A 10,182-nucleotide genomic window follows, 5' to 3' on the forward strand; every position below is an offset into this window, starting at 1 on the left:
CAAACAGATGATAATCGGTATACTCACCGGTAAGATGAACTCACGTGTATACCTTGATACGGGAATGTGTCGTGAGTGGATGAACATTGACTTGTAAGTATAATCCTTACCGTAAATCGTATCTCCTAATTATGATTACATCTGATCAGTTTGAGCTTATGTGGACAACAATACCGATAATCGAGGTAGTATACTTATTCTGAGCTTTAAACTGAAATCAAAATCATGCTGACTAAGACCGTAAGCTGGTATGATTCCGTATTCTTGAAATTCGCAAAAAGATTGCTTTTGTACAGTTGTTTGTTTGCTTTTCATAGCTTTTCGATTAGTTTTCCGCACTTTAAATTGTGTTTTAGTGTAGATTGCAAAGTTCATTTTCAAATTAGCCAAAGTTGTAACTTGGTGTTTCTGCCGAAAGCCTGAAGCCTACTTCATAAAATATCCTTGCATTTGAAAAACTCAATCAAAATGAAATGTGTTCAAATAAACAAAATCTGGTTCAGTGTGCAAAAATTTTCAACACTTAGTGATTTTGGGAAAATGGTGTCGACGAAACTCCTAAGGTCGACGAAACCCTCTTAATGTCGACAAAACTCCAAGGTCAAAGTCAACTGTTTCATCTTCGTCAAAACTGGTCAAAATCATGTGGTCAACGACGAAGCCCCTAGTTTCATCGAGGTAATGACGAAACTCCACTGGCCCATCAAGTTTCGTCATGGGCTAACTGCTTAAGCCCAAACCAAGCCCATATTAGAGTTTCGTCGAGCCCAAACAGAGTTTCACCGTGGATAGGGTTTCGCCGTGTATGTCGGTTTATAAAGGGTCCCAGGTCTGCAACTTCACCACTTTTTCAAACCACTTGAGTGTTTCTCCTTCTCCTACACTACACCCCCATACCTAGTTACCGACTCTCCAAAACTCTCATTTTCTCTCCATTTTTAATCAAAATCAAGGTATACAAAAGGTTTTCTACATGTTTTCGAACTTTATAAACCCTGTATTCTTGTCTGATTGTTTGACATACCATCGGAGACCAACTTTATTTGATGTATTCATGATCTAAACTTGTGTTTGTTTTGGTTTATCATAAAAACAGATAGATTTAGGATGATTACATTGATTGATTCTTGATTTGGGCACTACAAGAAAATGAAGCTAATGCAACTTCAGTAAAAAGTTGCATTAGGCCTTGAAAAGGTTGCAATAGGCCTAATGCAACCTTTTATCAAAAGCTGCATTAGGTGAAGTTGCATTAGACCTAATGCAACCTTTTTGTTAGATAATGCAACTTTTTTTAAATGGTTGCATTTACTATCCAAAAGCAACCTTTTTAAGATGCAACCTTTTTACATGCTAATGCAACCTTTTTTTATAATCAAATGCAACTTCTTTTATACTCAAATGCAACCTTCACTACACTAGAATGCAACCTTTGTTGCACTTAAATGCAACCTTTTTTATAATCAAATGCAACTCTATAGCATCATTGTTTGAACTACTAAAATTTCTATTTATATGGAATGGAATCTCAATTACACCAATACAATAATAACATAAATATAATAAATAATCTTATATCATAATTTAAACATACATCCAACCTCAAAGTAACAATGTAATTAAAATATAGCTGTCAATTACAATGAATAAAAGTAACGAAAACCTTCTACTCATCTCTAAGATTCCAAAGTACTCTAATACGTAGTTTTTCACAGTATGACGTATCGTAGCTTCAGAGTTTGCATGTTGGCTGTGAAAATTTTTCCGCCTAGTTTCTAGCTCAGATTTTTTCCTTTGCTGGTAGTCTTCATTTTCTTTTCACATTTCAAGCAACTATGTGTTTTTCAATTTCAAGGCTCCCGCTTGAAGGTTTGTAGTTTGTCATTTATTTTGTCTTCAAAAGAGAAAAAGAAAACACTTACGAAAAATAACAATCAATTAACCAATATATTTCAGCAATACCACAATACCACAAGATGACTGTTGAAAACAACCAATAAGCCAACAACCATATAACATAAAATTTCTTGTTGAAAAAAGCAGCCAATCTGCCCGACTCGAACAAACCCGAAACCGAATTACATATTACTTAGTTTGTTCAGTATTCGAGTTGATTTCCTATGTAAAAAAAACGAGGAACCAACCCGAAGAACCCGATACCCAATTAACACCCATAGCTCAACCTGATCTAGTATGTTTTAACCTATATTAAAAAATTGACCGAGTATGTGTTACCCTATGTTAAAAAAATACTTGTTTTGGCCTGTTACCCAAACCGCTTGATCAACCCACCTTACAACCTTTACTTGATTGCCAATTACAGTGACATGAACATTATGTGCAGATTGCTTATCAATCAAATAAATATTGTAGGATCATAGTTTCCACCTACGACTATTAATTGTTGTGTTAACCATGCGCACTTGATTATATGTATAGATGGATTTTGTCTTTTGTGTTTCTGAGGTGCAGTCTTCACTTATTTTGTAAATGGGTCAACCAAAGTGAGATCCTAATGCCTGCTCTTCTTATATCATCAAGGTATGTCTTAAGAAAGTGATGCACTATTGAACCAGATTCATTAGACTAGTGTGTTTACATTTTAGTTGGGGCAGTCTGTTGGCATTATTCTTATATTTATATTTGGGGTCATCTCTATTGGAATATTTCACATATTTATTAGGCTACAATGTTTAGTTCCTTAGAATTATTTGCTATATCGATTCACCCTTAAAGGACTAAAAGAGTAGCCTACTTATGTAAACCCCTTTGTATTACTTCGATGTGGATCTACTCCATGTTAATATTTCAAGCCGATAATTAAATAATTTTAACTAAATACCTTTGGTCAAATTCTGAAAAGCAGGCAAAGGAAAAGTCTATTCAAATCTACTAAAGAGAAAAGTTAAATATTTCTAATTGAAAACTAGGGTCATAATATTAATATGGCTAATATAAACACACATACATACAAAAATAAGTTAAATCCATATTAAGGTAGCACAAAATTGAAGTGTATCTAAATTCCAACAAACACCCAATTTACATATACTTGTAGGATTAAATTCAACAATGTTTTTTTTCTTATGATGGGGCTGCCTTTTTCCTGATATAGGATTAACCATACAACTTGGTTAATTGGTTTTAAAAAACACGCCTAGACGCAAGGCTCCCTAAGGCGCAAAGGGCATCGCTTCAAGTGAGGCGCACGCGCCTCATGTACATCATCTTTTTTGTGCAGCAGGATGTTGTACACTAGGCTTTTTAGGTTGTACATTTAGATAATTTATATATTAAAACATATATAAACCTTATTTATTGTTGTATTTTGGTTAGGGAATGCTAAAAGCTTACGAAATACATATATATATAGGGTAAGATTAGTGTAAAAGGGACATTTTTTCCTATATATATAGAGAGTGCCTCATGTATAAAAAGCGCACCCCTTTGCACTTTGCGCCTTGCTTTAGACCTTGTCGCGTCGGTGCGCTTTTCGCTTATTAAAACCAAGCCATACAAATAGGAATCAAGTATTCTCTCATTTACAACAGTTTCCTATACCAGCCTAAAGTAACAATTATCTTGCCATATGAAATAAAATACCATCAACAAATAGCAATAACAAAAATATTGAAACAACAAACAGACATACTTAAATCACTATACATACGTACCTTAAAATCTCACAAACTGATACCTTGAAATATCCCATCATCCTCGTCAACAAGAACCAATCAATTCTTTGATCCCCCTTTGCTACTTTTTAGCTTTTTTGTATTTTGTTTCTGATACCTTACTTTGCTTTTTTTCAATTAGTCACCAATGGTCATTTGATGCCCTACATTGTTTCTTTTTTGTTGCATCTGAATCCAATGAAAACGTTAGGGAGACCTTTGGTGCAATATATTGTTAACAATGTTATTATAACAAATATCATGTTCATTAGAATTTAGAAAATAGAAGTTTACAAAATAAAATAAATAAAAATTTCATAATCTAATTACCATTATGGATACTTCAACACTTGTACCAAACTTTTCTACGAACTTGAATAATCAATTTACTTTTCCTACAAGAAACAATTTGATCAAGCTCACTTACAGTTCTGCAATTAGGCAATTAGACTAGTGATATAAAAATACTAGTTGTTACAATTATGATTCGTTGTTATTCAGTCAGATCCATCATGAACTTTCAATCAAGTTTCTAACCGATATGAAATACAAAGGAATAGAACAAATGGCAGAAGCACCCTCATTTAGCGCTATGCAACATACAACATTACACGTCTACGGGACTCACATTTGAAACTGCAATACAAATGTAATTAATAAACATAACATAACAAGGAGCATATCAATGGTTAGTTATCGTTCAATAACTTTTTCGATATTGTCAATATCATAAAGCTTTCCAGCAAATATTCTTCATCAAAATTCTAAATTCCTCAAACATGATATATCAAGCAAGTAACCAAGTAAACTTTGCCTTACTGTTTAAAAAAACAAAGAAAGATACAGCACACACGAACCACTTTCTGTACAAAACATGCTTTTTTATTAAATAAGTTTGTGCTGTTCAAAGAAATCTCACTTAGACTTTTTATCAAACACTTGGTGTGCAAGATTGAACAAAGCAAAAAAAACACCACAATCTAAAATTATGGCATCAAGTTGAGATTGGAACAGTACCAAGGTCAATCCACCACAAAATTGACATTTTGGGGGCGGGATGGAGTACCATACAAAATGTAAAAATAACTAAAAAAGCCTACAACCTCTCCTAGAATACAACTTTTATCAATACCAAAGCTCCGATTGCAATTTAATCAATTATAACGAAGAAGGTAGAAAGCAAAATTGCATAAAACAGAGTAAGAACAGTTCAGACCTTGACGGATTGGAGCTTAATGTGGTCGGATTAAGTGGGGATTTCGCGAGCATGTTGTCCGGATTCCATATTGTAAAGAACAAGCATGTTGTTCGTCTATGGTTTATGCATCTTCACTGCAAAAAGGAATCTGCAGTTTCTTTCTCTGGAAAGAAGTTGTGGAATGAAATGACACGGTTAGGGTTTGGAATCAAGAACGGGAGCAGTTTTGATGGAAATTGAAAAAAAAAATTGGGAAAAAGGTTTAGCGGGTACGGGAGGGAAAGTGGGAAACCATAAATTCTAGGAGGGAAAAAATTGGGCTTTACGGCGAGATTGTTAAATGAAACAAAAGGTAAATGTTGAATTACGTAGGCTCGTTGCGGTGTATTGATGTACAAAAATTAGACCGGATTGTAAAACATAGAAAAGAATAACCAAGTCAACTTAGGACCCGCGCGCTGCGACATGCCGTCGTACAAGGAAAAAGTAGACGTAAAAACGTTGAATCAGACACCCACGTTGTAGCGTCTTAACTCACAAAACTTAGACCTAAACATCAAACGAAAAATGTAAAAAGAAGAAAAGTATAAGGGTCAGAAATAACCTAGGGCTGGAAATAAATAGATTAGTGTGTGCTGAATTGGATAGAGGAAATGACCTAGAGCCGGAAAGAGTCAACAAGTCGTGTTAGTGGGTGAAAGTAAAACTTTGTTCGGTAAATTGGGGCAAGGTATTTGATTAGGGTCATTGATTGTTAACTGTGATAAATGGTAATTAGGGTCGTTAATTATTGTATTTGGTCAAATTATGGTAGTTAATGTTTTGTTATGATGAATAATATAAAAGTAACACATATTGATGATCATTGAGGGAGAGCGATGGTGAATCGTGGTAGTGGTAGTTGATGCTTAATTATCTTCATTGTCCATTATGGTTAATGACCATCAATTTATGATCAACGATGATCGATTAGGGTCACGGGTAATCAATTAGGGTAAATGATAGTTCATTAAGGAAATTGACGGTAAATTATGACCATTAGAGACATTGAATATAAACAATTGTCAAGCTATGCTTACTGATGTTCAACTATAATTAATTACGTTTAGTCAGGGACATTTATGGTTAGATAGGGTCAATCAATGCATTATGAGTTCGGGTAGCTCATGTTTAGAGGTGTTCAAAAAGCTCACAGCTGGCTCAAAAAAAAGTTCGGCTCGAAAAGAACTCGGTTGTAAATATAATACTTCTAAAATGTATTTCCATCTGTAAAGTATTATGAAACGAAACTGTACTGACTTTAATGTAACATTTCAAAAAAAAAAAAAACCAGTTGCATTTAACTTTTAATATGCGGCCTTTTTAAAATAAGAGTTGTATTCAAATGTCAACAATGCAACCTTTCTAAAAAAGTTGCAATTTCAATCAAATTTGCAACATTTCAAGAAAAAGTTTACAATTTCTATTAACATTTGCAACTTTTAGATAAAAAGGTTGCATATTTAAAGTATTTTTGCAACTTTTTATGAAAAAGGGTTGCAGTAGATCTTCTAATGCAACTTTTATGTTCACGAAGTTGCATTAGAGTTAAATGCAACTTTTTTTTATAAAAGGTTGCTTCTAAAAAGTTGCATTAGGTCTATTTTCTACTAGTGGGGTTTGGGTTTTTGAAACACTAAAACAGGGGATTTGGGTTTTGATGAATGTTTAACTTTTGGGTGGGTTTACGGTCAAAAGGATGTCGGATTTATAGTTTAGGCTGTTTTTAGTTGATCTGGGTATAAACAATAAGTCAAAATTTGGGTTGTTTGTTTGAATCGATCATCGATAAATCAACAGACGACGAAACTACCTTGAATTTGGAAAACCCCCAAAACGGCGAAACCCTAAATATTTGAATCCCCCAAATCGACGTAACTTCTAATTGCGACGAAACTGAGTTTTATCAAACCTTGGACGACAAAACTGGAGTTCCATCAAACCTCGACGATGTAACTCTATGTTTCTTCAATCATTAACGATGAAACTGAGTTTCTTCGATCCTTGAACGGCGAAACTGAGTTTCTTCAAAACTTTTCGACGAAACTAAGTTTCTTCAAACTGTTGATGACGAATCTACCTGTGACATCGACGAAACTCCACTGGTCAACAGTCAACTCTGACTTTGTTTGACCAAGGGAGTTTCGCCGTTAATAAGGGAGTTTCGTTGAGATAATAGAGTTTCGTCGTCCAGGACTTAGTGAATTTTCATGTTATGGTGCCTTTTCACAGTAGATGTGAAATTGTACGATATTTGTCCAGTTGATACTTGAACTATTACTAACACATGTCTAATGCATATGTTATGTTATTATGACTTATTGTGGAAGTCTTTGAATTCAGATGGCCCCGGAAGAGCGAAAGCGCAAGCCCGCTACTAAGAAGGAAAACAAATCCGAAGAGCAGATGATGTCCGAGAAGCGGCACAATCAGATTGCGTTTCTTGATCCGGATGGAAAGGTCACCGAACTGAAAGAAATCACGCAGTGGATCAGGTAATCAAGGATTAATAAAGCTGTCACATTTTCAACGCCTGCTTACAAATCGCTTCTTAAAGCCTTCTGGGATTCTGCTAGCGTTGTGCAAGTTGATGGAATTGAAGTCATTCAAGGAACAGTAAATGATCTGACCGTGACTGTTTCACCGGAAATACTAAACACTGTCTTAGAGCTACAAGACGACCCGAATGCTCCGTTCTCTATACCAATAATGGGTATCGTGGCTGCTTATTACGAATGAAGTGTACTGGCGACATTCTCTGCAATCAGATTAACAAAGGAGATCTGCCGTTACGTTACAAGTTTCTCATGCATGTTCTTATTCGGTGTATCAGCAACAGACGTGCAGGATATGACATGGCAGGCAACGATCTTATTGGTCTTATGGTGGCTTTGGTGCTGAACAAACCGTTTAGCATATCAAAGTACATCTTCGCCAACATGAAAGAGAATATGACGAGGACTGGTAGTAGAACAACAGGGAATAAATTCTGGATGTATCCTCGCTTTCTTCAAATGATCATGAACGTTCAGCATCCCGGACTTCCAAAAGCCGATAATGACATCCTGAAGATAGAAACAATGATTGAGAATTCATTAAAGATATTCAAGGCGCTTGCAGCCAAGAGATACAAAGAAACTGATCCTCCTACGAAGTTGATAGGTGCTCTTAGAAAACCAGACTACGTTGCTCCTGCAGATGACAAATGGCGTCATGATGACAGTCAATCTGATAACGAAAAGCTGAAGTTGAAGAAAAGAATGACTGAAAAGTTTGGTTAAGAGGAGTCTGAGTCGTCTGACAGTGACAGTGATAATGACGAATGTCACACCCCAACCAATGGCGGAAACATCGGGATGAGACGAAGTGTGAAGATTGCTAGAGACATCATAACGCTATTTGTGACAATATTTAATAAACCGATTTCATTTCATAGATAAATTGGCAAACATACAAGGAAATTCAAATAACAACGTGTTCAAAGGAAATACGTAACAACATAATCAAAATTGATACAACATATTAAACCTAAACGTCTATATGTGTATCTAGGCATCAACGCTACTGCATTTCATAGCATCATCATCCTCAACCTGTAACATGTTTAAAATAAAGTTCAATGCAAAAGCAAAGGCGAGTATACAAGTTTAAGCATAAGTATAAGTATAAGTATAAAAGATTAAAACGAATCCACATGGCAACTTAGTTTATACGAGATCAACCTAGCGTGGCATGCAATATTTTTAGCCAACCTCTATTTACGCAAGAAAGTTTAATTAATTCAACATGACCCAAGTTTAAGGGGGGCGGTGCGTTACTCCTATAGCGCTATACATGTCGAAGGGAGGCTCGTGAGAGCTAATAAGTAAAACATATCACATAAGTATGGTCCACGTAAGCATCAAGTATCATAACATAGTATTCATGTATAAGGATTGTTTTGTGCATTGCATAAAGAATAAGTTTAAGTGTAGTTTAATAGTAAAACATGTTACACCCCAAAAAGTGGTAAACATAAAAAGGGAGTTGCGAGTATACTCACAAATTTGCATATGCTTTCCGATTATCCAATGTGACGAAGTTGATGGGGTTAGAAGGTTGAATATGTAAGGGTTATAGTTCAAGTATGTTTAGGGTCGAGATTCGGAATAAAAGAATATGAAAATAACATATGAGAATAACATGTGAAAATAATCATCTAGTACACATAACCCTTGTTCTTGACACTATTAGAACTCAAGAGAGTTGGTATGATTTCATGGATTCAAAGGTCAATTAGAGTCGTAACAAGAGCATGGTCATAGATGATGTAACATATTCTTGACAAGTAACTATTAAGTTACCATCAAGTTTAGTTACTTAGGTATATATGTATCTACATAGAATAGCTTAGATATTATATTGGTTACAAGTCTTATGATTCAAGCATGAGGTAGGAGATCAACGTCTCCATTTAGGCACCTCTTTGTGTCATAGAGTTCATACATGAGGTAGGAAGAACAAGCTTCCATTTAGGCACCTCTATTGTTCACCACTACACTTGTTGTTATAAACAACAAGGAGGGTCATGAACATACAAGTATTATGGTATTAACAACAACTAAACTATAGCAAAACATCAAGTAATGAGTGGATTCTTATGAAGGATAGCCCAAGCTAGTCCAACCATCACACATTCATCAAGTTTCATACTTGAACACTACTTGTGGATAAAACCCTAACTAAAACAGAAAGTTTATGAGGTTTTAACCTCTGATTTAGATGTCTCAACCATGTTTTTAAGCTTAACCAACCATAAGAGAGGTTGTAAGCATAAGGACATTGGTTTGAGTTGTGTTAAACACAAGTTGGATGAAGTTTACTCAACTTTGTAACAAAACAGAAAGTTTTTGGTCAATTTCGGAGCAATTGCATGTCTGATTTCTCCAAGGAGAAGTCAAGGAATCAAACTCCATGATTAACCAAGCAAATAGGAAGAAGAATCAAGTGTTTTCATCAAGAAATGAGCAAGTTATACCAAGTTTAGTGTGGAGGTATGAATCTGTCCGAAAATGCAGATTCTTGCTTGAAGTTGGGAGTGTTTTGGTGAGATTTGAGAGTGGTGAAAGTGTCCAAATGCTTGGGGAAGCTTGGGTACTTATAGGGAGGTGTTTAGGGTTGATTAGAGGGGTTAACAAGTGCCAAAACTCGGTTTAAACTCGAAATCCCGCTCAAAAATGGAAGCTGGTCGCGACCATCCAACTTTCTGCAGATCAGGGACCTTACGCGGCC

The 10,182-nt window shown here is 35.4% G+C and overlaps 1 long non-coding RNA gene across 1 annotated transcript; it reads right to left on the reverse strand.

Annotated features, from left to right (window-relative positions):
* Positions 1–1,597: 1,597 nt before the first annotated feature.
* On the reverse strand, positions 1,598–5,183 carry LOC110867765. Its single transcript, XR_002551868.2, has 4 exons — positions 4,891–5,183; positions 4,005–4,069; positions 3,675–3,863; positions 1,598–1,894 (listed from the first exon to the last, which is right to left on the reverse strand). It is a non-coding gene; the product is annotated as an uncharacterized LOC110867765 (long non-coding RNA).
* Between the last annotated feature and the right edge of the window lie 4,999 nt (positions 5,184–10,182).

Source organism: Helianthus annuus, chromosome 7 (genome assembly GCF_002127325.2).
Source record: "Helianthus annuus cultivar XRQ/B chromosome 7, HanXRQr2.0-SUNRISE, whole genome shotgun sequence".
In the NCBI taxonomy this organism is placed as follows: Eukaryota; Viridiplantae; Streptophyta; class Magnoliopsida; order Asterales; family Asteraceae; genus Helianthus; species Helianthus annuus.